The following is a 26,935-nucleotide window of genomic DNA, read 5'->3' as shown; positions in this document are numbered from 1 at the left end:
AGCGCTTTGATGTGCTTTTTTTTTCTCATAGGGTGGAGTGGGGGAAGGGTATTTAACGTTTTACGAGGAGAAAAGTTGTCTCTTAGAATTAAGCGGTATGCGGATATTTAATCGTGAATCCTTGTTGTTGCCTTTTTTGGAACTTGGACCATGAATGGTGGTGGGGCCAGTTTCTGTGCACAGTGAGCTGGGATGAGAAAGTTCCCAGAACTGTCCAGTTATAATGTCTTCATATCAGAGCCACACAGAGACCTTCACATGAAAGGCAGCTGGCTCAGAGATCAGAAATCGGTCAGCTGCTGGGCTGGCTCCGTGTCTTGGAGCTGTAGGATTTTCACAGCCAGTGTTTGTTGATCAGTGACTGGCTATCAAGCCCCCCTCCCCTTTTTTTCAAATGTATTTGTTCTGGTTCCTGGCAGAGTCATTTTGGGGATTTTTTAAAAAAAATAGTCAGGACCCAGTCTATCTGTTAACTAGCAATTACGGTTGTGCTGAGCTACTCAAAAATGATATGAGTAGCCATAAACAGAGTGGCTCCCCACTGACCTGTATGCTAGATGGTTATTTTGCCAGCTCACAGCTTTTTGTAAAGCAATGGCTCTTCACGCTGCTCACGGAAGAATCTTTTGATGACATAACTTTGATGACACATTTTTGATGTGTCAGGTTATGTTATCAGCCTTGCTTTCTTCATATGCTGCAGAATGACCCACTGTAATCTGGCTAATGAATTATGTTAAATAGAAGTAGGCAGTTACCAGTGAGGAGAGGATATTTAGTCATTAGCAGCTGGTCTGAGGAGTGGCTCTTGTGTTGTTATGCTTTATTAATAGCTCCTGAGGCAAAGAGGACCATGGTGGCTTTATTTTCCTGTTTGTGGAGTTGGGTGTGGCTTTCCTTGACACCCCACTTCTGTCCGGTTGACCGGTAGGTTGACTTTTTCCTGCTGAGCAAGAGGGAAAGAATAATACTGGTGATGTTTGGTTACTTGAAGTGTGAGGCATTCCTAGGTTCTTTCCTTCTGCAAGAGCACTGAGTGGGGATCGTCTGATGGGATCAGGTGGGACCATACATTTGGATTGATTTCCTTTGATTGCTGGGGAAGGACTATTGATAAGCTGTTGTCTTTGCTGATTGTGACAAACACCAGGAAGGAATGATAATCTAAAAGAGATCTGACAGACCTAGTGGGGAGGACATGTCTGCTGCCAAATTCCTTCCTGAAGATAAGAGAGCCCCTGATTTCCACAGATGTGCAGGGTCTTAAAAAATTAAAGGAAGAAACACAACCCCAGTGTAGATTGCTTTGCTTATTGATACGATTTTCTGAAATACGTTGCAATCTCTAATTGTTGAATATGTCTTTATGAGCTTCTTTCTACCCCACTGTGAGGGTTGGATCTTTTTTTATAGTCTGTCCTTTGAGGATACCATGCCTACTGCCCAATAGACACTAAATAAATATTTGTGGCTTAGGTGACTTCCTCTGTGAAGACCCTGACGGTACATTTCTTTTCTGTGTTTCACTCAATTTTATTCTACAGGCTTCTCAAACTTACTGATTTTTCTGTCAATTGAAGAGTATCTACTTCTTTAATAAGCTTTTTTCTTTCTTTGTTTACACTGCTTCCTTTCCCCAACTTTCTTTCCAAGAATAACTTTAGGAAAGCTTACCTTTCCTTAAAGAAATAAAAATAAAAAGGCTCAATTTAATGCCACAGATTGAATTTATTGAGAACGTATTTGACACTTGTCTGGTGGCTTCGAGCCAGTTTCTGGTCTACCAAAATAGGCTATCAGTTACATGCAACAGTGACAAATGACCATTCTAGCAGTTCTGGATTGGAATGGCACTCCCTGGTTAGTCTTAATTTTAGCCAGTTCTAGGATTGAGGTATTTTTGTATTAAAGTAGAAGGGATGAAAATTTGAGAATGGATTTCCTGGCATGATGGTGGTTGCAGAAAATAGAGAACAGATTTCAAAACTTAATGAGCAAATTCTTTATATAATCAAAGTGTGTTACTTCCTTTGCTGGATAGATATGTATGAATGTGGAGGCCTGGGAGGAGGTTGGGGGAGGGTTTTGAGATTGCCCTTCTTTAGAAAATGCTTTATGAGAGTATTGCCTTGCCTGGAGAGAAAAGTTATACATGGGACCCTGATTCCTTGAGCAAATTTTCGTATTTCACCTTTCTGATCTTCCAGCGTTCCAGGATTGTGGATTACAACCTCTATTTGATAAAGGAAATTTGTTTAATTAATTCTTGCCCTTGTGTGTCTTAAATTCATCCTTTTATTTTTATTCTGTTAAGTCACACTGAATTTGAAGTCATTTTGGTTATTTTTTTTTCCTTTTAAAAAAAAAGCTTTACTTTTTTTCAGCCTATTTTTTTGTTTCTTTTATCTCTTGAAGAAATTTATTTCACTTAAATTTCTTGTCAGTAACGTTTATGACCCTAGGCAGGATTCAGATATGCCCATTGTCAAAGTAAAATGTATCCTTTGCTTCTGTATGCTTACTGTGTTGTTGGGAAGATGGGAGGATACCCAGGTGTGCAAACTAGAAATCGACACATGGACATATTTGTTAATCGACAAAAGAGTGTCACTGAGCAGGGTCCTGGAGGAGGAGGGAGAGAATAATATGAGCTGGAGCAAACTTTTAGGGGGGAGTATAAAAGTGAATATAATCCAATTTCATAATTCTTAGTGAAACTGTAATGTAAGCAAGACAGTACAAAATTAATCAATTCTTTCATTTCTTTAGGACAGTGCTCCTTTTTGGAAGAACACACTCACGGAACAGGCCAAATAGGCTGTTGGACTGTTATTCAGTATTTTGGTAAGACACCAGAATTTATTCAGGCCCTTTTCTCCATTATGCTTTTGTGGTTTCCCATCTCCCTACCCCCAGCTTCAAAGAGGAACTTTTAGGTGTTTTAAGTGTGTCTGGGAGCCTGCATGCAGGTGCACCTGCCTGCCCCCTTTTCCTCCGCTACGTATTCACACACTCTGGCTTCCTTGTGGTTCCATCACTAATTCTGGGTTTTTTAAGTTTTTTTTCCTGTTGGTAGTATTTAAAAAGTATGGGTGCAAATAAGTTGCCTTTTAGGGAGGCAACTACTGATTCTTTAAAGAGTCATTCATTTTTGCTCTTTTGCATAAAATTTAATGGACCCTTTATGGCACTACCTATTATTATTCAACAGGGAACTCTGGGAGGCTTCTCACACCACCCAAAGCTCCCCAAAATGATCCTAAAGTAGGAGTCCTCGACCTTGACTGCACTTTTGGAATCACCCAAAGGCTTTTAAAACAGCTGACTCACAAGTTGCATCCAGACCATTGAAATCAGACTCTCTGGAGGTAGGACCCAGGCATCAGTATTTTTTAAAGCCTCCCAGGGGATTTCATGGGGGAGCCAAGGCCAAGGACCACTGCTACAAAGGCTGTGCCTCCATCTGGGAGTTAGACTTCACTCCTGTCCGAAGCTCCCAGACCCCGGGGAATTTGAATGGAAATCAAAAACGCGTGCTCTGCATTCTCCTGCTGTGAATGTAACCCCTGGGACTCTGTACTGTGTTGAAGTTAAGCTGGACTGGCCCTGACGGAGGTGGCTGGGTAGGTTCACGGCTTCCATCCTCCTGTGTTGTTTTTGGTTCTCAGTTTTGCCGGTGCTTAACGTCCTTTCTGTTGCCTAATGTGGATTTAGCCTGTTTGACTCTAGTTTGCCATGGTGCCTTCTCCAGCTAGTAATCATGGTGCTGTCTAGGAGCTGGTAAATGGTATTTGGAAAGTTTCAAACATCTTCAGGAACAGAAATTCCGTCCTTTTTCACATTGGATTCTTGCTCTATCGGGAGTCTTTTTTTTTTTTTAATGTAATTCTGAATTTGGGGAATGAATTCAATGTAATCCATCAATATCTGCCCACTTTTCTTTTTATTTGTAGGGATTACAAGAAATGCATTGCACAAAAATATGAATCAGGTCTTCAAGAAGCTTACAGTCTAGTTGTGCCTCAAGATGTGTACACTTAAGGAAAAAAAATCACAGCACTGTTTAATGTTGGAGGTGAAGAGATCTGTGAAGTTTGGCAGGCATGCTTCTGGCACATGTTAGGAAGAAACTTCATTCCCATATACTGATGTAATTGGCGTCTTCTTAGTTCCATTTTCCTCTGACGCCTAGTTAGTAATCTCAGAATTAGCTTTAGCACAGAGAACTTTGAGGTGTTCTGTCGTTTAGGAATTCAGCATTCAGGTCTGTTGCTGGCTTTTTAACATTCAAAAAAAATGTCAAGTAAATGGTAAGCCTAGTAATGCTAGCTTTCAGAATGTGGGTGAAAAGGCCAGAACTTTTGCCTTGGATGTTCAGCATGAGCTGCTGAAACTTGCACTTTGCAAAGCAGTTGCAAATATTGTTTCAGTTTTTCTTTATTTCTTTTCTTTTCTGAGATGTCAGAGACGAGCCTAGCTGTTGACTGACGCACAGATAGGAAAGGTTAACCGGAAGTTTAATTGTAACTTTAGGACTTCAAGTAAATTAAATTCCCAACGATCTGATAAAAATTATAGCCTTTACGGAACCAGAGAAGGTTAAAAAGTGAGCACACTGGAGCGGCTATTACATTTCACATTTTGAAATAAACTCCAAATTATTAGTGCTTCTAAATATCAATATCATTGAACATTACTTAACACTCATAAACATCTGAAAGCATGCCAGATAATACAGATTAAATCTAGTGACAAATGTGCTTAATGACAGTATAAATATCATTTTTTTTCTATCAGATAAACAGTGAGTGTGTGTGTTCTCTTCAAAAGCAGAAGGAGGCTATATCTTGGGAGAAGGGGTAGCTTGGTCTTTTTTGCAACCTAGAGCATCTGTTACAAATGACGTTTTGCTGATTTTTAAACATCTGAGTATGTGATTAATATTTTGGGCATCTGAAGTCTGTTCTTAAGACTGGTTTGAAATTCTCTGTTTGGCTCTAAGTAGTGGCTAAATGATGGCTGTTGGTGCCGTGATTGGTTGAGAAATGCATTGTGTGAAACATGTGGTGTGGTCTCTGTTTGGCTCTAAGTAGTGGCTAAATGATGGCCGTTGGTGCCGTGATTGGTTGAGAAATGCACTGTGTGATACATGTGGCGTGGACCTGTGCCAGGCTGGGGTGTGTAGCTGCGGTTTCATCAGATTGGCCTGGCTGTAGAGAGCCTCACAGTAAAGAAATGCACACACGAAAGTAGGCCAAATGCAGGAGACTTTAGCATTGCTGGATTTAGGGAGAAAATGTGAATCTTTCCTACATTTCAAAAAAGGTTTCATAATAACCATTTCAGTCAGATGAACCAGAATTCAAAAGTGTGTAGTAATCTCCCTTGAGAATTTGGTACCTATCTGATAGGACTGTAAAGGCATTTCAGAATGTCAATTAAATGGAAAAATATGCCTGGAATTGAATATAATTAAGAAACGCTGAAGTCTGGTGTCTACATATTCAGATGCTGTATTCCATGGTTTAATTAGTGAACCAGGACTTGGATTTATTGACAGAAGGTCCCTTTCTCATGGCATGTTTCACCCTCTATATTATATTTATCTGATATTGAAATCCACATTTCTCTGCGTCCTTTTCAGTTTTATTGTTGATCAGTTAGTGGTATCAATCCGTTTTACTCCAGATTGTGGCTATGGAAAAGTTCCCAGTCATACAGGAGATTGGGAAATTCTTTTCTTTTTTAAATATCCTTGTTGTGGGATGTATTTCTTTTTGAACTGCATTTGATGGTTATAAAGCCTTGAAAATACTGTAATTAATAAAGAAATAATTTGGGAATGTTGACAACAAGTGAGGAAGAGGGAGAAACACAGTTCACCTAATCCTTGAGGATTTGTCACTACCTGATTACAGTTTTTAGCTGCCTCCTGCACTGGTATTAATGTGAACAGCTAGTTTTACACGATTTCTTAATTCCTTGTCTTCATAGGTATGTTCTCTAACTAGCAGCAGTTTAATGTAATCTGGCATTTCATCTTTCCTGTAGACATAGCAGATCATTCACAGTCTGGGAGAACTAAGTACACATTACATTGTTAGCCTTTCTGAGGGCCTGTGCTGGGTTCTTCAAATCGGTGTGTCATTGTTGGCAAAAATGTATTGAGTGCTCTTATTACCTTGTACTGATTTTGCATGGAGCATATTAAACAAATGTGGTGTCTGACCCTTCAAAAGTTAGCTTTGTCAATTGGCTCTTGTTTACCTAGATAGGCCCAGAAAAGGACAAAATGCCTGTGGGACCCAAAGTCAGAAAGATGGCACCAGCATCTTTTTTATTGAGATGAAGTGACATCATCTACTTGGAAGTGCCTGCATTAACAAGGGGACAATATGCCTTCCATTTATATTCAGGAGACAATGATTACAGTGAGGAAATTATGCAGTCTAGGCAATTGATTGGGAAACGTTAAGACGAAAACATACTACCTTGCCAAATCAATTTCCTAGATCTCCTTGAATTATCCAATCATTAGATAATCTTCTTTTACTTTGGAAGTGCAGATTTTGTATGTGTAATTATTTGCGTTAATGACTTTATTCCCAAGTTGTATTCAGCAGTACACACAGCCTGTTCAATTTATGCTCTCTCTATTTCTGTTAAGTAGGTAGGATTAATAACATATTATACTTCTTCTCCAAAGAGAGAGAGGGAAATACAGGTATTTTTATAAGATTTGCCACTTTCATACAATATAGCTCATCAGTGGTTATTATAATAATCAAAGTGAATAAGCCTAGATTGCTCTTATACAATAGATATGTTTTTAAATGTGAGTGTCAGTTCCATTTTTCCAAGCAAATCACATTTTAACTGCATTCAATTAGGGAAAGCTCACTATTTAAGCAGATCCTGTGGCACATTCTTTTATAAAGTAAAGGATATTTTGTTTCTCTTTAATTTATCTGTTTTTCAACTTTCAATTGTTTGTATATCAGCTTTCTTAAGAAGAAGCAAGAGTGTAGACCTATGGAAAATATATTTTCTTTTAAATATGTGATGAACTGAAAGTTAGTTTGTCCTTCTCCCTCTGCACTGCTTTCAAGAGAAGCATCAGAGGGGAAGCTAAATGGGGAAGACAGGCCTGGAGTTAGAGAGGATGGGAATGTCAGTAGGGCCAGCCCAGTGCAACCCAGAATTACACCTCTGATGATATCCGCTCCTTTGTGATGGCGGCTGAAAGAAGTGCACAACCTAAAAGTTGAGAGTTGTTTTAGTTGGTGGACGAAAGTGAGGACGTAAGCCCAGGACACAGCATCTTAGATAGTTCTGAGGGACTGCTCTGAAGAGGCAAGGCAAGAGCCAGGATATAGAGGAGTGTTTGCAACAAAGACCAGGTAGTAGGAACGTCACAAGATTACTGTTAATAAAAGAAAACCAGACATCCCAACTAAAGGAATTTAACGCTTTTCTACGTAGGGGAAGATGCAAGAGTCTGGGCTCACTGAAATCATTCCTTTGATAATGCACCTCAGCTCTCTGGGGCCAGTATCCTGTGCTTTCTCATCCTGAGTTTTCTCAGGGTGCACCATGGGGGAGTGGCTGCAGTGTCTGATGGCCTGATGGCAGGCATTCTCTTTCCATCCTGAGTTCCCTCAAGGCTCACCTTTGGGGGCAGCTGTAGTGGCTGATAGCTGCAACATCCTTTGTTTGCTGATATTTCTACACGCGGTTGCCCACTACAGTTTGTGTTACTGTCATGGTACCTAATTCCATCTTGTAATGAACTTACCTTTGTTGGTGTCTCTTCCTTCCTATAGACCATCATTCCCTGGGCTCAGTGAAATAACATAAATCTTTGATCCCCCATTCTTTTTTTTTTTTTTTTTAATTTTTTTTTTTATTATTATTATTTTTTGTTTTTGGCTGCGTTGGGTCCCCGTGACTGCACACGGGCTTTCTCTAGTTGCGGTGAGCAGGGGCTACTCTTCGTCCTGGTGCGCGGGTTTCTCATTGCGGTGGCTTCTCTTGTTGCAGAGCACGGGCTCTAGGAGCGTGGGCTCAGTAGTTGTGGCACATGGGCTCTAGAGCACAGACTCAGTAGTTGTGGCACATGGGCTTACTTGCTCCACAGCATGTGGGATCTTCCTGGATCAGGGATTGAACCCGTGTCCCCTGCATTGGCAGGTGGATTCTTAACCACTGGGCCATCAGGGAATTCCCTCCCCCATTCTTATTACTGCTGGATCTTACCAGTGTTTAATATTTAAAACTGAATGACCATATTTGTTGATGTTTAACTTGAATAATATATTATTGACTTTCACAGTACAACATCTAAGACCAAACATTGAAAAATATCCCTGAGATATTAGGACTTCTTATGATACTGGTACTGGTGGGATATACAGTTGGCCCTCTATATCCACGGGTTTTGTGTCTGTGGATTCAACCAACCACAGATCGAAAATATTTAAAAAAAATTCCAAGTGGTTTCAGAAAGCAAAATTTGATTTTGCCATGCTAGCAACTATTTATGTAGCATTTACATTGAATTTATAATTATTTACATAGCATTTACATTGTATTAGGTATTATAAGTAATCTAGAGATGATTTAAAGTATTTGGGAGGATGGTGTGTAGGTTATATGCAAATACTATGCCATTTTATATAAGAGATTTGAGCATCCATGGATTTTGGTTCCCAAGGGGGACCCTGGAGCCAATCCTCCATGGATACTGAAGGACGACTGTAGTATGTTCATTCGAGGTCCTCATTTTCTAGTTGAACGAAAGACCCTCCGGGCATGTACATCCAGGTTCTTGATTGGCTGGTCTGTCAAAGCTGTGGATCTTTACAATAAGTTCTCAGCCAGTGTGGTGAAGACGCCAAGAAGGCCTGTTGGGTACGTCCAAATACTTGTTACCTTTTAGTAGCACCACTTTGTTTTCCAGGAGGTTCTGATAGAGGAATTATTAACCTAAGGGTACATACACATGCACGTTGGATAGATGTTCACAGTCAAAGGTCAGATTTACTGGGAGTGGGGAGCACATCTCAGTACTGAGTATTTTCTTCTCAGGAAAGCATAGAATGCATATGTAAGAATGTTGTTATTATGAGAAAATTTGAAGCCTTTTAAATTTATATTTAAAAATTGAATTATTTGTAAACACCTTTGCTGTAACTCTTGTCACACTAAATTACAATCAATGTACCATTCCAGTGGGTACGAAGACGCAGAGGTTCCCAGGGGTATTGCTTACCCAGTTCTGACCACTGTGGGCAAGAGAATCCTGCTTTAAGGGCCGAATTTACAGTGTCTGGCATGTAGTAAAGCTTGTGTGTATAAATGAATGCCCAGACTTACCTGGCAGTTAGTAATAGAATAAATTAAAAGCAAGTCTTGTAAAATTCCAATTATCTTTTTTTTTTTCAATTACACTGAACTAAAGCATTATTTGAGGGGCAGGCCAGTGAAATTGGCATTTGAACAGGTGTGTGTCTTGGGAATGTCATATTACAAAAAATGTTCAATAACTATTTCTTGAATGAATGGAAATTGGAAAAGGCCGTGTCTGTCTTTTAGACACTTTGTCGTTCTGTGAGCTTAACAAACAAAATCTCATTAATGCTGAATGCATGGGAGCATGAGAAATGTGTAATGCTCTTAATTTCTTATTAAGTGATTTGTGTTTATTGAAAATTGGCTTGAAGGTACACTGAACATAATTCATAATATTGGATTTAGGTGAGTCTAGATAGCCATGTCTTGTCTGTACTTAGAATGTGCTTACAAGTGCGTATTGGAACAGGGGGTGGGAAGAATGATAGCTTATTTCTGGAAGGATTTCATTTCATTTCATTCTCTGTAATGAGAAGATGATGAGTTAGACTTCAGAGATCCTTTTCTGATGCTCCGGTGCCTTTTAGGTTTGTGTGAATTGTGCAAGGCCTTTATTTCTCCAGGCACGCTTTGTTACGTGTCTACAAGCAGATGAGAGGCAGCGAGGGCACTTAGGGGCTGGTAGAGGCAAATGTGAATCCTGTTTTTTCCCTGTTAACTCATGAGGCCTGCTGGGTAGCAGCAGGCACTAGCAGACATTTAATTGTGTGCTAGGTAAGGCTGGCACAACTCCAGCATCGTGGTGGAGTAAGAATTACCCTAATCAGCTGGGATATACTGCATATATTGATTAGAGTTGGATTTTGTTGTGCAAAAAAAAAAAAAAATCTTTATAAATAGTGGGAAAGTAATTGAGAGTAATTAAAAAGGCAGAGAGTTAATTCACAGTTCTTTAAATGAAAAGGCATTTTGATCCTTTGCTTCCATGCAGATTTCTGGGCAGGCTGGAGCAGTCTGTGAGCACTGAGTCTGAATGGTGTGATGGCTGTTACGCTGCCATCAGCAGTAAATGGGCAGGCTGTGTAGATGAAGCACAGGTGACCAAGTTCCAGCAGTTTCTTCTTGGTGGCTCTTTGCTGCAGGAAGTCTTCTTCTTTGTTTGGGTCTGGGGGTTTTTCATTTCTTTTTCTTGGCCCTACTGATAGCTTTTGGTTATTATTAATATCCCTGATGAGAACTGGATTGGGACCCCAGTATCCCAGTGAACACTGGAGAGAACATTAAACTACACTGGAATTAGCCTGGAATTTCTGCATGTTTTGTCCTTGCTTCCCTCCTTCCCCCAACTGAGAAGGCTTCGTAGTCATTTGATGTCACGGAAAACACTTCATCTCTGAAATGATGATGAGTAGTGTATTTGCACACCCTTTCTTGCCTCCTAGCCCTTTCACTCATAGGCAGTGTCTGCCACAAAATAGATGCGCAATGAATATCTGCTGGATGGATGAATGAATGGGATGTTGTATAGGTTTGGATGCTGGAAGGATTTAGCATTTTTGAGAGAAGTTATAGATGATGTTTGGTGGAGTTCCAAGCATCATTAAGATCTGAGATACTGAATAACAGAGAGGAAAAGGGGAATAGGGGATGGAAGAAGAAAATGGCTAAGATTTATTGAGCAATTACTACATCAGGCTCTTTGCATATGAGCTTTTGTTTCAGCATCAACTGTGTTCTGGGAGGTGGTTGTTAGCATTATCGTTTCATAGGTGACAAATAATGGTTAGGAATTGAACCAAGGTCACAGACCTTAGTTGGCAGGATAGGGATTTGAACCTACAGCTCTTGTCGACAACCAGGGCTTCTCAAATGAAGCCACACAAATCCCCATACCAGAAGAGGAGGTTGGTCTCATACTGTCAGAGCTTGGTGGTGAAGCCCAAAGATAGGCCATAAGCATCAGTCAGATTTCTCTGAAGGCTGAGTATTTTTCTACAAACACTTATGGGAATTTTACAGTCTGTTCCATAATGTGTTTGGTTGAATGTGAAATAATATTTTAAATTACTTGATTATCAAAGTACTTAATTTTTCTGCCCCAAGACTTTCATTACAATGGACCCACCTAAAGTTGCTCCAAGTGTATCCTCTGGGACTTTTCTGGGAATTCCATAAAGAGAGAATCAGAGGTGGCAATTTGGTTGGAGGAGGGACTGGGGAACCTGTCTTGAAATTTTGTTCCCATTTCAAGTGTAGTTTTTTACTTAGATTGCATGCTTATTTGCAGCGGCATGGGGCTATTAGAGATGAGGAAGGTTCCAAAACTCCCCATGATTTCGTCTTATTTATCAGGAGCTTTAAGTACCCTGATGTAACTGCTGTTAATCCAAGTTTGAGAAGTACACACAGAACCATACTTCGCTGTATTATTTGAAAAATAATAATGACGCCAATAACAATTACTGTGCATATGATTAATTGGTTAGTCATAAATGGCGTTTTATCCTAGTTTTACTGTATGGATGATAAAACTTAAAGGAGATACTTGAGAAAAGAATGTGGATTAAGAATCCTTGAAAAACAGAATATTCCCAAACTTCTGCTGGTCAGCAGGCACTGAATTGGTAGAAGACTATTAGAAAGTAATTCCTGACAATATCGATAAAACCTTGCATTTGTTTAGAACTTTACCATTTATAATTTGTCATTCATTTTTACATTTGTTTACAACAACTAACACTGATGAGAGATTTACACATATTATCTCATTTATCCACCAACAACTCTATGAGACAGGTACTATTATTTTCTTTACAGATGAAGAACTTGAGGCACACTTGACAAGTGACTTGCCGGAGGTGACATACTTTCGGAGGTGTCAGAATCAGGATTCTAATTCCGCTTTATCTAACTTTACAGCCTGTGCTCTTTACCCCTCTGCTGGGCTACCAGTTGTTTTTCTCCTTGGTGAAGTTCTCAGTTCCTGGCCTGTCCTCAGCCTCACTCACAGTTATAGCGACCCTCTAGTAATCCTGCAGAGGGATCCTTCTCCAGACTGCAGTATCCCTGAAAACGCCTGCCCGTGCATGGCAAATCTGGTTTGATTTTCTAAAACTTGAGTATGCAACCCAGGTCAGCAGGAAGCAAACTGAGTCCCTCCAGAGGGTCATGGGAAGAGCACAGATGTTCCCTCTTGGAAATTACTTTTCCCTTCCGGGATAACATAACAACACAAAAGGAAATGGAAAAGTTAACCAATGCCCATAAATGTGGGTTGTTGCAACCTTGCTGGAACTAACTTCAGAATTGTTGGGCTGGTCTGAGTTCATCTTACTCCTGGGAGTTGGGCTGTTAGGTTCCAAGTGACTGTCCTACAGTTATCTATGGCTGTGCTTGCACAGAACAGGTTGGATCAAGAAGCAGGAAATCTGCTGTTTTCTGATTTTGATTTCTCAGCTGAATGTAAATAAAAAGATGGAAGATAAAAATGGAGGAAAATGCATAAGCTTGATTAGGGGCTTTATTTGCATAAAACTCTTTGAATCACAATTTCCCTCTGGCTTTGGACCCCCCCCACTCCTTCTTGCCTTTCTTATTATCCAGTCCAAGGTCATTACTAAAAAGGCTTCCTGTTTCTTGGACGAAGACTTACTGAAATATTAATTTCATTGCCCAAAGTAGATTCATATGGTCTGGTGAATAACTTGAGGTTCTGTCAAAATCACAAAGTGAGAGAGTTATTTATTTATTTATTTTTTTAACTAATTAATTTATTTATTTTTGGCTGTGTTGGGTCTTCGTTTCTGTGCGAGGGCTTTCTCTAGTTGCGGCGAGCGGGGGCCACTCTTCATCGTGGTCCGCGGGCCTCTCACTGTCGCGGCCTCTCTTGTTGCGGAGCACAGGCTCCACACGCTCAGGCTCAGTAGTTGTGGCTCACGGGCCCAGTTGCTCTGCGGCATGTGGGATCTTCCCAGACCAGGGCTCGAACCTGTGTCCCCTGCATTGGTAGGCAGATTCTCAACCACTGCGCCACCAGGGAAGCCCAAGGGAGAGTTATTTTTTTATGCCTTTGGAAATTTAGTAATAGGCAGCTAAGACTTCACTCTCATTTTGCCTGTGTTTATGACAGAAATGAGTACAGCTCTTTATGTTCTTTGGTAATTACTGCAGTGAAACAACTGTGACTGGGTCAGTTGCATGTTTAAGGCATCATGGAGGAGATTTTTTTTGTTTTGTTTTCCTTTAATTGCAGTGTGACTGGGGTTGAATTTGTTGCATAAGATTCTGAGAGAGAAATGAACTTGTGACATTTGAAGTTTGGAAGCATTTTTCTTTTTTTAGTATAGGTAGATCTTGAATATTCAAGATTTTGTTGAATGCCTTTTCAGTTTGTAACTGCTTTAACACAAAAGCTTGACTTCAGTGCTTTTTTTTTCCGTTGTTCTTTTGCAGCCTTGGCTGTATGTGTAATTTAATCCAGTGTATTAGAAAGAAGTTGGGTTCCTCAATAGTAGAGCAAAAAGCCCTCAATCTCCCTTAGTAGTAGCTAATGATAATAATACTTGCAAGCACAATTCTTTAAAACAAACTAAGACAAAACAAAACAAAAAAAACCCCAAACTGTCATTGAAGGTTTTTGCATCATTACAGGCAACAGCCTCATAAGGCTGTAACAGATACACTTGGAGAGAGTTTGGCTCATTTTATTGACATATTGTTTTGTCTGTTGTGAGTAGACATGCATTATTCTTGGCCCAAGTAACATATATCAGTTGACAAAAGCCAGCAACTTACTTACCTGGTCTCACTTTGGAAATATCCTTGAAAGTTATTATTTCAGTGTTCTTTTCAGCTGGTTTTGCTCAGTAGCTCTTTGCATAGCTGTTTTCCAGTCTGTTTTATAATCCATACATGTTCCCCCCACACCCAGCCTTGCATTGCTGGAATCATTTCTGTTTTACTTTAAAAAGCACTTTGCTAAATGTCACAACAAAATGAAGCATGGATTAGAAACAGCATTGCAGTTGCAGACTTAATGCCTTTGTGACATCTCATTGCTATGCAAATGAGATTCAAGGAGGTCATCCCTTTAGCAGTTGCTCTAGCCCCGTTATCTACTTGATATTCGTTGGCCCAACTTACTAAGCATTCATTACTGAGCTGGCCTAGGTTTTTAACTCTTTGTTGGGTTTGAACCTGCTATTCGAGTCTGCTGAGTTCAACAGCTCCTTCTTTAGTGGATGTTTTCATTTTAGGGACCTCTTTGCATCTCTGCTCTGCTTCTCAGACTGTGGGTACCTCAGGAAACCCAGTACTCCTATTTGCAAGGTACACTTGTTTGTGTGCCAAGACAGTATTGGGAAAGCTCATTTGTGATGTTTCCTTTGCTGTCTCAAGTATTTTTATCATTGCTAAATGCTATACATTTAGATAGATGTTTTATTCACTTGCATCTGTGACAAGTTCTTGCAAATATTCCGTAGAAAAATGTGTGTCTGGGCTGGTAAATGATCACGTAATACTTACTTTAAAATTAGTTGTCCACAGTTCAAACTTGATTTCATCTGATTTAGCAGATGTGTTAATAGTAAGTAGTTACTGTAAGTGGTGGAATCTGGTTTTAATTCAGTAAGAACCAACTACCTTTAATGAGTACAGATTATTGCTGGTATTCCATTTGCTTGGTTAAAGGGTGTTTTTAATTTGCTAGTATGATTCGTTTATAGTATGATTATAAAAGTAAGATCCACTTGTCTTATAATCCCAGTTTTGCATGAGCATTTTGCAGTTTGAGCAACTGGCCATATTTTAAATGGTTGATTCATTATGTAATTATTCTCTTAGTGATTATTTCAGTGTAGTGGATTTTCTTTACACACAAGCAGATACAGAGCTGTGTAAACACTGAGTTAGTTCTGAGAATTTGGGTAAAATAACTGCTAACACAAAGAAAGCACACCTTGTACTTGGTGTAAGAAGGCTTAGGCACTCTGGAGAAGAACATTCGTCTTACACCACGGTCCCCTACACATTAAGAATTAAAATGTTGACATTGATGAGAGGGGTGATTTGAACAACTCTGTGTTTCACATGGAGAATTACAGAATGAGGATTTGACCCTTTTCATGGATTAAACAGGCATCTCTGGATTAAGGTATTTAATCAAATACAAAAATTTTTTTTAAAAGCTTCTTTGGCCGTTTATAAACCAGTACCTTTCAGAGTGTCATATCTGACTGCCTACTGGTGTGAAGGACTACTCAGACATCTGGTAATGACAGGTTATCTTGAATTCTGCTGAGAGCGGCATTACGCCTTCATGATTTTGATCAAGGGCAGTAGAAAACTACTAGTAGTTAAAATAGTGGAACAATATTTCAAGGGCCAGTTAAGGGCAACATTAGAGTGAAAGCTTAGAATCATTCTTCTCTGTGGTTTCCCACCTCCTATCCTCGTCTTTACTGGATCGTAAACATTCATGGCGACCCTGTTATACTCTGCATCTTGCTGGGTGCTGGGAGGGCCAGGGAGATAAATTTAACACTGTTCTTGACTTCGAGGAATTTAAGGTATGGGGGTGAGATAAGGCCTACCAGTAACCATCAAGGAATAAGACGTAGTATTGCTGCAGTGGCTGTGCTCTGCTACTTTGGACACAGAAGTGTTTTCTCTGAACTCACCTGGGAATTTGTTTCTGATCTGTCTCTTATGGACACCTCTGAAAGCAGGACTCCCTGTGCAGTGCTGGAGCATCCTGATACGGAAACCGAGGGTGGCCAGTTACCCAATAACGAACACTTGAAGAGTCAAGTTTCTCAACCTGATGCTCCTGATCTATCCTGGCAATTCTTCTTTATTCAATGAACAATTAGAAGGAAATCTTATTTAGTAGGTGCATTCTAGGAAAGAGAATATGTCATCTTCAGAGGTTTTTTTTTTTTTAATTGTTGTGAAATCTTTTCATGTAAAGAAGCCCTCCAAGTTATTCTTTTGTAAAGAGACAAATATAATTTATGAGTTGTAAATTTGAATTTACCAAAGCGATGTTAGAAATTTTAAAATCCGGGAATAATTATATTTGGTTTGCCGATTATCTTGGGGCCTGGTAGGCAGCTGCCCCTTCTCTATGGTCTTCAGTTTTCCACCTAAACCAGATGTTGAGTGTGTGACCTGTTGAATTGAAATCAACCAATATCGATTAAAATGAAAAGGGGAGACAAAGTTAGAGAATGTAGAAGCTAAAATGAGATAAAGTCTGAATATCATTTGTCTCTGCTGTCATTGTTTCCATTAACACAGATGATTCAGTGGAATGCTTTCAGGCGTGGGTGAATTATCACAGTGGTAAGTTTTCTTCTGGGGCTTTTGAGGAAAGTTTTAAAAATGAGTTTGCTCAGAGTTAGATGGAAATGTTCTTTGCTGGAAGCCCTGATTTTTTTAAAAAAATTACCTTGCTCTCTGTTTTAGGAAATTGTCTTTTTTTTTCTCAGTAGAGAACTGTCAGAAAATTGAAAATTAGTAGGTCAAACATTTTGCATCCTACCCAATACATGGTTTTAGAAATCGACTTTCTTATTGCAAAAGATGCTGGTTGATAGACTGCTCTACATCACTGTGTCATCAGTGTTTGCAAACCCAACGTTAAAGAGTTCTTCCTGGGTCCTTGGCCTGCTAATAGGGTAAAATGCTACCAGGTGAGCCACAGCGCTTTGGTTTGTGGTCTGAACCATAAGCCAAGGACTTGAATTTTAGATCCAGATTCCAAATCATGAACTTTTCACTGGGCATGATTTTTTAAACTATGGATCCAATCTTTATTAAAATGCCTTAAAATAGTAAATATCAGCTCTCTTACTGCGCATTATATATAACAATGGATTAAGGTCAGAGTTTAAAGAAATGGGCACCCAAATAAATTTAATGCCTTTCTTATCATTCCATTATGATTTATATGGCAACCCTTTTCTCTAATACACACACTTGATTAGAATGCTCCTCTCTGCCTTACAACTTTTCCCTCAACTCTAGGGTCAGAATCTCTTTTTGGGGGTATTTAGAAGAGGTCTTTGAAGTAGCGTAGCCCCAAAAGACCTTGCAGCTATTAACGGACGTAGGAAGAGGGGAGGAGATTTTTGAAATGTGAGATTTTGAGGTAATCATATTGTTTTGTACTGTGTTTATAGCATCGGCTCCCTGATTGAACTCCGCACTACTCTTGAGTAAAAGCTCTTTTTTGTTCACTTTATAGCTCCCGCATAGGATTGCTAGGTAGAGTAAATAAAAATACAGATCTCAAGTTAAATTTGAATTTGAACCACCAACAATTCTTTAGCATAAGTGTATCTCCAATATTGCATGAGACATATATATATATTTTTTAATATATCTATTTACTTATTTATTTATTTTTGGCTGTGTTGGGTCTTCGTTCCTGTGCGAGGGCTTTCTCTAGTTGTGGCAAGCGGGGGCCACTCTTCATCGCGGTGCGCAGGCCTCTCACTATCGCGGCCTCTCTTGTTTCGGGGCACAGGCTCCAGACGCGCAGGCTCAGTAGTTGTGGCTCACGGTCCCAGTTGCTCCGCGGCATGTGGGATCTTCCCAGACCAGGGCTTGAACCCGTGTCCCCTGCATTGGCAGGCAGATTCTCAACCACTGCGCCATCAGGGAAGCCCGAGACATATTTTTGTCTGTCCACCCAACTGCTGCATAGATCACAGCTCATCCAATACAGGGTATTGAGAAAGGGTTTGTTGAATGACTGAATGGGCCTCCAAGGGGAAATATCCGGGAGTTAGTTGAAAATACTAACTTAGAGCATAGCAGAGCTTGATTCAAGAGTCACCGTCACATGCACGGGTGGTACTTGAAGCCCTGGAGATTGTCCAGGGTCATTGTGTTGACCTAAGGTTCTTAAACTGCAGTGAGCTTCAGAATCACCGGGAGGGTTTGTAACACATAGATTCCTGTGCCTCACTCCATAGTTTATGATTTTGTAAACTTGAGGTGGGGTTCAAGGACTGCTTATCCTACAGGTTTCCAGTTTATGTCAATGCTGCTCTCCTGGGACCACGCTTTGGGAGCTACGGTGTAGACTCTCTAGAGACGGATCTGCAAACCTTTTTTGTAAAGGACCAGATAGTAAATATTTGAGGCTTTGTAGGCTGTACTGTCTCTATTATGATTACTCAACTCTGCCTTGGCAGCTTGAAAGCAGCCGCAGGTAGTATGTAAATAAATGGGGTGTGGCTATGTTTCAATCAAACTTTATTTACAAAACCAGGATACTGGCCTGATTGGGCTCCTGGGTCAGCTTCAGTTTGCAGGCCCTGCTCTAGGGTGAAACAAAAAGGTGACTGTTGAAGACATCCAGGTTTAAAAATTGGGCAGAAGAAAAGGAAACAGAGGAAGAGTGATCTGAGCCATGGTAGAAGACCCAGGGGAATATCCCCAAAGCCAAGCAATCACCCTCATCTATTGTCTCAGAGCAATTAAGGATGTGGGAGGGGATGAATGCTGAAAGAGGCCATTGGATTTGGCAGTTAGGATGTAATGACCACTGTTGACTGAGTCGTTTGAATAGAGTGGTGGGGAGGGATGCCTGCCAGATGGCAGTGGGCTGAAGTGAAGGAAGAGGTGGAGGCAACAAATTTTGAATCCTCTTTCAGGAAATTTGGCAGTGAAAGAAAGGAGGGGTTCGAGGCTAACGCTTAAGGAGAAAATTGGGTCCGAGAAGGTTTTTATGAGGATAAGAGGAAAACAAGTATGTTTAGTATAGGCAGAGAGGAAAGGGCCAGTAGAAGCAGGAGCCTGGGCTGAAAACACATGGTCTCCTAAGAAGATGGTTCCCCACAGGTTGTGCAGCAGGTCGTGAATAGGGAGCAGAAGAAAATACAAGAGAGAAAAGATCATTAATGGTGGAAAGTTCTCAAAAGAAACAGGGCGGGAAGGGGGATTAAGAGAGCCTGCAGAAATTGCTCTTGGTCTGGAGAAGGATAATACTTCCTGTAAGACAAGAGCGGGTGGCATCACTCCATTTAGAGGAAGGACGGTAAGAGACTTCCCAACCCATAGCCTTTGTTTCCTTGGAAAGGTTGGAAGCTAGGCTAGAGTGAAGGGATTGTGGGAAAAGTAGGGATTTTAAGGAAGGCGGTTATGGTTTGGAGTAGGCAGTGAGGCAGAGAATATACCAAAGGTAAGTACCATGCATACCAGGTAGCACTGAGGACTCTACTGGGGTTTAAGCTCATTTATGAGCGTCCATATGTCACCCTGATATATGGAACTTTCGTGTAGTCTGTAGCCGCCTGGAAAATGTAGAACATGTAACAGATGGAGGGTTATTCAGAATTGCAGGTTGTCAAGAGATGTTGGTCAGAAAGACATGAGGCGATAGAATTGGAGATGCCTGTGAATGGGAATATGAAGGAGAACGAATTGGAGAAGCAAAGGAAACCAAGAGTGGTACCAATGTCATAGGTTGAAGTCTTGGTAAAGATGAAGAAGAGCAGGTTTAGAGGGAGATGTAAGGGGGTTGAGGAGGATTGGAAATTATTAGAGATGTTGGGATTTCTTAGTGATTTCAGAGATGTGGCAATTCCAAGGGCCTGGGCTATGACTGCGGAATTAGGCTCTGAAGTCGAGTTGAGGGGGTGTGTTCAGGGATTGAGGGGGAGTAGGTTGGGTAGGTTAGCAAGGTAGATCTTGAAGTTACTTAAGTCATGGCAGGAGAGGAGGAAGCTCTTGGGACCTGCCTCTTCTTCTACCTGGAGGAGCCTCGAAACTGTCTTGTTTTGCTTTTTGTGGAGCTCCCCAGTTCTTGCTCTTTTGGTCTGCTTCTGCCATTGCCTGGCATGACGTATCTCTTCTGTGACCATTGAAGCAACTCACCACACATTTTCCCTCTTTCTTTCCTCATTTTTCTCCCCTGGCAGAAGCATGAAGAAAGATTATAGACAAGTAGGGTACCTCTCTGTTGGTAACTTGAACTTCTGTGACTGTTCCTTGCAAATCGGAAGGAAGCTATTTTCCAATTCCCTCTATAAAAGAGAGAGCAAGTTTTTCTCCCTACCAAGCCTTACTAGTTGTTGGGCATCATTGAACATTTGCTGGTACCTTCGAGTCGGTATTGTTGCTGACTTCTCTGAGGAAGTCTGTCTGTTGTAAAATATTTGGGCTCGCTTGTCTTTTATTTTCCAGCTTTTGGTTGCAAATTACCTTCTAAAAAGGAACTGGATCCTTTCTACTAAAAAATGCAAGCTCATGTATGATAACTTTAATGAACTAAGAAAAATAACATTTAAATGAACATTTAAGAAGGGCTTAAAAGAAATGGTTAAATGGTGTCACCACGGAGGATTCACGCTTCCAAAGGAGTAATCTCCCCATTGCCCCAATCTTTCCTTTTTCCTCTCTTTCTTTTTCTATACAACCATTTTCTTTCACCTACAGAAAAGAGGACTATGCTTTGAATTTGTCTTTGTTTTTGAAGCTTTTTTTTTTTTTTTACAGAAATGGCTTGATTTATATCTCATGCTCTCATGTATCAGTTGAAAAATCTGAGAAAATGAATTGAAAGAGTGTATCATTTTTTAATATTTGAATCATCACATCTCACACTAGATTTCATATCTCATACAGATGGCATTACCCTTTGCATATTTTCCCTCCAGTTTGGAATTGCCAAAGGAAAGATATGAATATGAAAGGTAAATGAATGTTGGGGAAAGATTATTAGAATAGCTGTCAGATGTTATGAATACCCTATCTGTTTTGCTGGAACGTATAAAAGTTTTCCCTTTGACTAAATCTGTGCAGAAAATTTTACCCTGCACTTGACATCCATCAGTATTTTCAGAACTGAAACATGAAAAAGAAATATAAAATTTTCTTTCAAAAACTCTATCCCAACTTTATGTCTATTGTCATTGGGGGAAAATAATATATATTGGAAAAAAGAGAAAGAAGAACCACTGATGGCGATTGTACTTTGGCAGACCAACATCCAATCTCAAAACTGACTACATGACAATGACATTTCCACGTACATTTTAGTGAGATATAGAGTTTGGTGTTTGAATAAATAACCTGTACTAGATAGACAATTCCTAAGAGATAGAACAAATTGTAACACCATAGCTCCATTAGTGATCCTGAAAAGATGTAAGAACCACGGAGTCTCAGGGCTGGAAGAAACTTTAGAGTGAATCTGATTTAATCTTCTTTCTTTACAGATGGACCGAGGTTCCGAGAGGGCTAATAAATTGCCCAGGAACATGGAACTAATTAGGGACCTAGTGAGGGGCTAGACTCGAATATTCTAAAATCCAAATTCTGTGCTCCATCACTAATTGGTCATCTAGATTTAAGCACTTTAGCATTTTCAGACTGAATTTGAAGGTGTGATAGGCATTTTAGAAGGCTTATTTGTGATTTAAAAGTAAGATAAAGTACCTGCATTTAGCTCATAAAATATGGGAACGTTTTGACAACTATGTCATTCTGGAAACAAACTCAAATGAACTTGCAGGGAGTAACTGAGATGAAAATGATGATCAGAAAGGGGAATGGGAGACTGTAACAAAGCAGCGTGTGTTTGTAAGTAACAGAGCCACCACCTGTGACTTTGAGGAGAAGTGAAAACGCAGAGGCACGTGTAATCCAAAATGTGCCTCTCACTCATCAATCAGTGTTTATCAGGATTGGAGGTCTTCGTAAGCGAACTGAATGCTTTCAATCCAGACATGCCAGTAATTGCCATCGACCGAGCGTTCTGTCACACCTGCCTGCTTTTCTTTCTCTTTACTTCATTACATATTGATTGACTTCTTGGGTTTCACAAGTTCATAAATCACCTTCTTTTAAGAGGCTTCTTGGCTTTTGTGTGTGTAGACTGAGACTACTGGAAAAGATTGATACTCGAATCACAGTAACGAAGAACTTCATCTTCCCTCCTTCAGTTTCATATGCAAGAGTGACATCAAAAGACAGTGTCATTATGATGAAACAGATTTAAAAGCAGTGGAAACACCTTATAAAAACCTGGAGCGCTAGCGGCCAGCCCTCTTGGGTTTAATGGGAACTCTCACCTTACACACATGGAAGGATTGGAGAGAGCTAGAGAGACTTCACAGCCAAGAAAAGAATTCAGTATTAATTATGTAATGAAATGCCACCTTTGCAAATAACAACAGATATTCCTACCTGATTGCAAATCCATAATCCTGGTACAGGATAGAATAGATTTTCGTCTGTCTTGGAGGGTTACATTTTATGTGCCTGCAGTAGAATAATAAAGGACTGGATACCTATGATCTCTTCTGCTCCTAAAAGTTTTTCAGATTTATAAATCTTAGGAATTGAACTTTGTTATTACCCTTTTCATGAACAAAAGGTCATTGTTCTCTCCACTATGGACATTTTAAATTCCTGTTTTATGGATGAATCCTAAAACATCCACTTCTTACTGTTTCTGGATACAAACTGATATTTAAACTCTTTAAGAGTTTTTTTCCCTATTTTTAGTACCTGAGTGTTTTTGATTTTTATATAAAGCAGTTACATGACATTTAAAATTCTTATTTTACAGATGAATCCTAAAATACTCATTTTTTTTTTCTTATTTACTGATACAAACTGGTATGTTAACACTGAAGGGATAGTTTCCTATTTTTGGCATCTATGCGTTTTTTCTTATAATATAAACCAGTCACGTGGGACTTCTATGGAAAGGCCTATGCAGTTGTATAATATTAATGTCTGTTGTCCTCTTAAATAACAAGGGAGTCTACTTTGGAGGTTTGTAGTCCAGCATTAGCAACAACAAAAAAATCATTTTCCAGGCATTCTTTAACAGCTGATTTAATTTGGAGATATTCAGTCATTCCTTTCTGCATTAATTTAATTTCTGACAGCCAGTTTAATACATCAAAAGGGAAAAAGAAAGCAAAAACTGCCATTGAGGTTGTCTGTAATTAATAGAGCTGACTTCTGAAGCACTCCAGACTTCTAAGCCCTCACATGGGAGAAGTGGCTTATTCTGAGGGGATGGTGCTTTGAAAGAGCAAAACAGCTGAGGTTCGAGAAGGGCGGCTGTGAAGCAGTCTTCACTTTGGTGATTCAGAGCCATTGCTTCTATTTTTCTCCGTGAGGAGGAAGCAGAAGAAGGACGGGGAATGTTCTGGGAATAGCTGTCTTTTCTTCACAGAGTTTGCAAACAGAATTTACAGGCGCAAGTGTGTCTTTTGCACCAGTTTAGTAAAATGACATGGAAGTCTCACAGTGTTGCTACAGAGAGTCATACCCACGAAATGAGGTGATAGAAGATAGCCATATTTACTGTGGATCAGTCAGTGTCTACAGTACATGTGATGTTTTCTTGAGACAGTTTTAGTCAATAAACAGATCCAGAGAAATTCCCTTGAAAGCAGAATCCAAAAAACTGAAATAAAATACATTTCAAGTACTTTAGTACAAATAAGCATCATTATTAATTGAAAGGCAGTACTGTGCTAAATACTGTATAGACAGTCTCGTGTAAGCTTCCTTGCCTCTGGCCTCTGAGGGAAATACTGTCCTTCATCTTTATAGGTGAGAAAACTGAGCTTGAGAGAGGCTAACGAGTTGATGGTTCCACATATGATGAATAATGGAAACCAAGTATGTTGGCGATCATAGTTTTTCTTTAAAACCTGTAGAATATATCAGGTTATACTAATTGAATTCATCTAATTATTCACCTTAATGTTTTTAGGAACCTCTAGAATGTTAGCATTTAGACAAAAAAGCAGGTACTTAATTGTTAAAACAATGAAAAAGAATTGATGAGGTTACTGAAGTGTAATGACCTCATGATTTTCCACAACCAGATATTTTTTTCTACCCTGGTTTCCTTACTTCTTACGTCTCCAGTAATGTGCTTAAGGAATTCATATTTCTTTTAGTATTAATCAAAGTAGAAATCTAATTTTAAAAAGATGAATCTGCTGGATAAAAGCCCACAAATTATATTTCATAGTTATAAATTACCTTTTCATTAATTCATTGAAGAAATAGGAAATTGGAGTGCCTACTTTGCCAGGGATACGTGGGGGACAAGACAGGCAAAGTCCTGCTTTCATGAAACTTCCAGGTTTTTGAGGGGAAAGATAGCTAATAACTAAGATCTGATTTGCTTTTATCCATTTTGAATTAGCTATCATCTGGAAAGATCCTAGGAACAAACAAACGGATGTGTTGAAAAGTACTATTAGTTTACTTGGGAAAACCTTCCCTCCTATTTTGCTTTAACAAACTTGGAAGTTCCACATAAGTAATTCACTGGTTACTTTTTAAAATGTGATTAGATAATCTGGGGTTGTATAGTACTCCTGTTTTTTTTTTAATTGAAATATAGTTGATTTACAATGCTGTGTTAGTTTCAGGTGTACAGCAAAGTGATTCAGTGATGCACACGCACACACATGTAGGTTATTACAGAATATTTAGTAGAGGTCCCTGTGTTCTACAGTAGGTCCTTGTTGGTTATCTATTTTATATGTAGTAGTGTGTATATGTTAATCCCAAACTCCTAATTTATTCCTCCCCCCTTTCAACAATTATTACTTGATGAATTATCAAGGCTTTGAGGGTTGATCATAAATGTGTAAAGGCATTAGAAGCCACTAGGCCAGGTGGCACTTCTAGAAGGCCCTGGGGAGTCAGGATGAAAGGAATGAAGTACCAGAGGGAAGAACGCAGAAAATAAATTTAGCAACTTTGCCAAAGACCAGCTTTTTTAGCAATCCTTGGAATTGAGAGCTCTTTCTCCTAAATTGTGTATCCGTGTCAGTGCTGGAGAGACATGGAATCAAATGGAGTGAAATCCTTTAGGTTCAGCTGCCCTCTGTGACCCTGTCAACTGGATTGCCCCAAAGTGACGCGGTTACACAGCTGCAGGGCTAAGTCTAGAACTTTATGACGATTTCTCATGAATCCTGTGCTATGGTTCTTCTTTGAGGTGACATCAAGGAGAGAACAGTCTTCCTCTAAATCATGTCACTGAACATCGCAAAGAATTTAGTTGGCTGCAAGCACAGCATTGGAACGGTGCATCATTTCCTTTGTTTTCACTGTTTCTTGGCCCCATCCACTTGGGTCTCTAACAGTTGTGTGCCAGTGTCAAAGCTGTTTCCTACGCCGTGGTTCCCAAACCTTGCTGTGCATTAGAATCAGGGGAGCTCTACAATTTAGATTCCCAGGTCCAACTGTTTCAGGTCATTTCCTTGGCAAAGAATAAGCAAGTAAGTGCAAGTAATCTTCCAACAGCAATAAGTAATTCTCTCTCTCTGAACCCCTACTGCAAATGTGCTGGAAGGGCATCTTCTCATCACCTCCCTCCTCCCCTCCTGCCCTATAGAACGCTGGGTGTGGAGTAAGTTGTGGGGAGGAATGAGTCACAAATATTCTATGTTGTTTTTCCCAGGGGATTTGACTGTCACTCTGAGAACAGCACTCAAGCCCAGGTACCTCCTGCTCTTTCTAAAATTATTGCATATTTTCCTTCTGCTGGTGCCTTTTTGCCCGAATCAAGCAGTATCTTGCAGGTACCTGGGCCTGTTGCATAAACTCAGTCACCCCTCCGCCACTGTCCAGGGAGCAGCCTGGAGGTGTGTCTTTTATTCCCTTTGGGCAGTTGTGAATGACCCTGAGCAGGACCTTCACACGTTTGCCCAAGCTTCTCACTGTAATGCTGAAGTGGATTCTCCCTGTCCCGTGCTGCTGAGTGGATCTGGGTAATACATCCACTCAGAGGGAAGAAGATTGGTCCATCACACCGGAAAAGGGCTGTACCCTCTCTTCCCCTCCCCACACAACCTGGACAGCTTCCACTTCTCTATTTCCCACTAATGCACTTCGGATTTGGTTCCTCCTCTTTTTTGGGGGCGCTCTCTTCAGTTGATCTGTCCTCTCCTTGGTAGATTTAAACCTATCATGTAAATCACCAACGTCATAGTTAACAGCATGGCCCTTCATTCTTGCTAGTTTTTCCTGTTTATTTCCTTGGTTTCTGCTCTGAGTTTTTCTTGCATGTGATAGGAGCTGGTGCTTTTGCTTGCCAAGGACTCCTAGGATATATTTATTGGCTCTTTGGAAAGTAAACCAACTGGAAAGCTTGAGGATAATTATTCAGTACTTGGAATTTATAGAGAGCATTTCTTTAGAGTAACTTGGGTTTCTTTAATGTGAAGCAATACTGGTTTTAGACCGTAAGTACCGCTAAATTGCACTTGTGAGTTAGCCATATTTTTTTCTTCCCAGTACTTTTTGAAGGGACAACTTTTAAGAAAGTCAGCCTTTGTGGGGATTTTTTTTTTTTTTTTAACTGCAGAAACGTCAAGGTAAGTGGTCCAGGCTGACAACAGATTCATCGAGTCATAGAATCTCAAGTTGGAAGGGATTTAGGAAAGATTGTTAGTCGTCTACTGTTGGTGACTTCTGGACTGAAAAGATCACATTGCAAATTCCTAGATCGCTCCAAGATTTAATTTATTTGAGTTTGGATACTTGAACTAATTCCAATCAGGTATTGGTAGTTTTCTAACCTCTG

General features: G+C 40.0%; 1 protein-coding gene across 9 annotated transcripts in view; it reads left to right on the top strand.

Annotated features, from left to right (window-relative positions):
* Positions 1-26,935, top strand: part of FAT3 (FAT atypical cadherin 3) — a 717,656-nt gene that overhangs the window by 3,138 nt on the left and 687,583 nt on the right. For 7 of the 9 annotated variants that reach the window (XM_082409858.1, XM_082409852.1, XM_082409854.1 and 4 more), the window contains exon 2: positions 2,770-2,844. The exons of the other annotated variants lie outside the window; for them this stretch is intronic. The gene's annotated coding sequence lies outside the window, so the exon portion shown is untranslated. The remainder of the gene's footprint in view (positions 1-2,769; positions 2,845-26,935) is intronic. 9 annotated transcript variants of the gene reach the window in all.

Source organism: Balaenoptera physalus (genome assembly GCF_965194825.1).
Source record: "Balaenoptera physalus genome assembly, chromosome: 10".
NCBI lineage: Eukaryota > Metazoa > Chordata > Mammalia > Artiodactyla > Balaenopteridae > Balaenoptera > Balaenoptera physalus.
The sequence above is the reverse complement of the archived record's forward strand: the minus strand, read 5'-3'. Positions and strand labels throughout refer to the sequence as shown.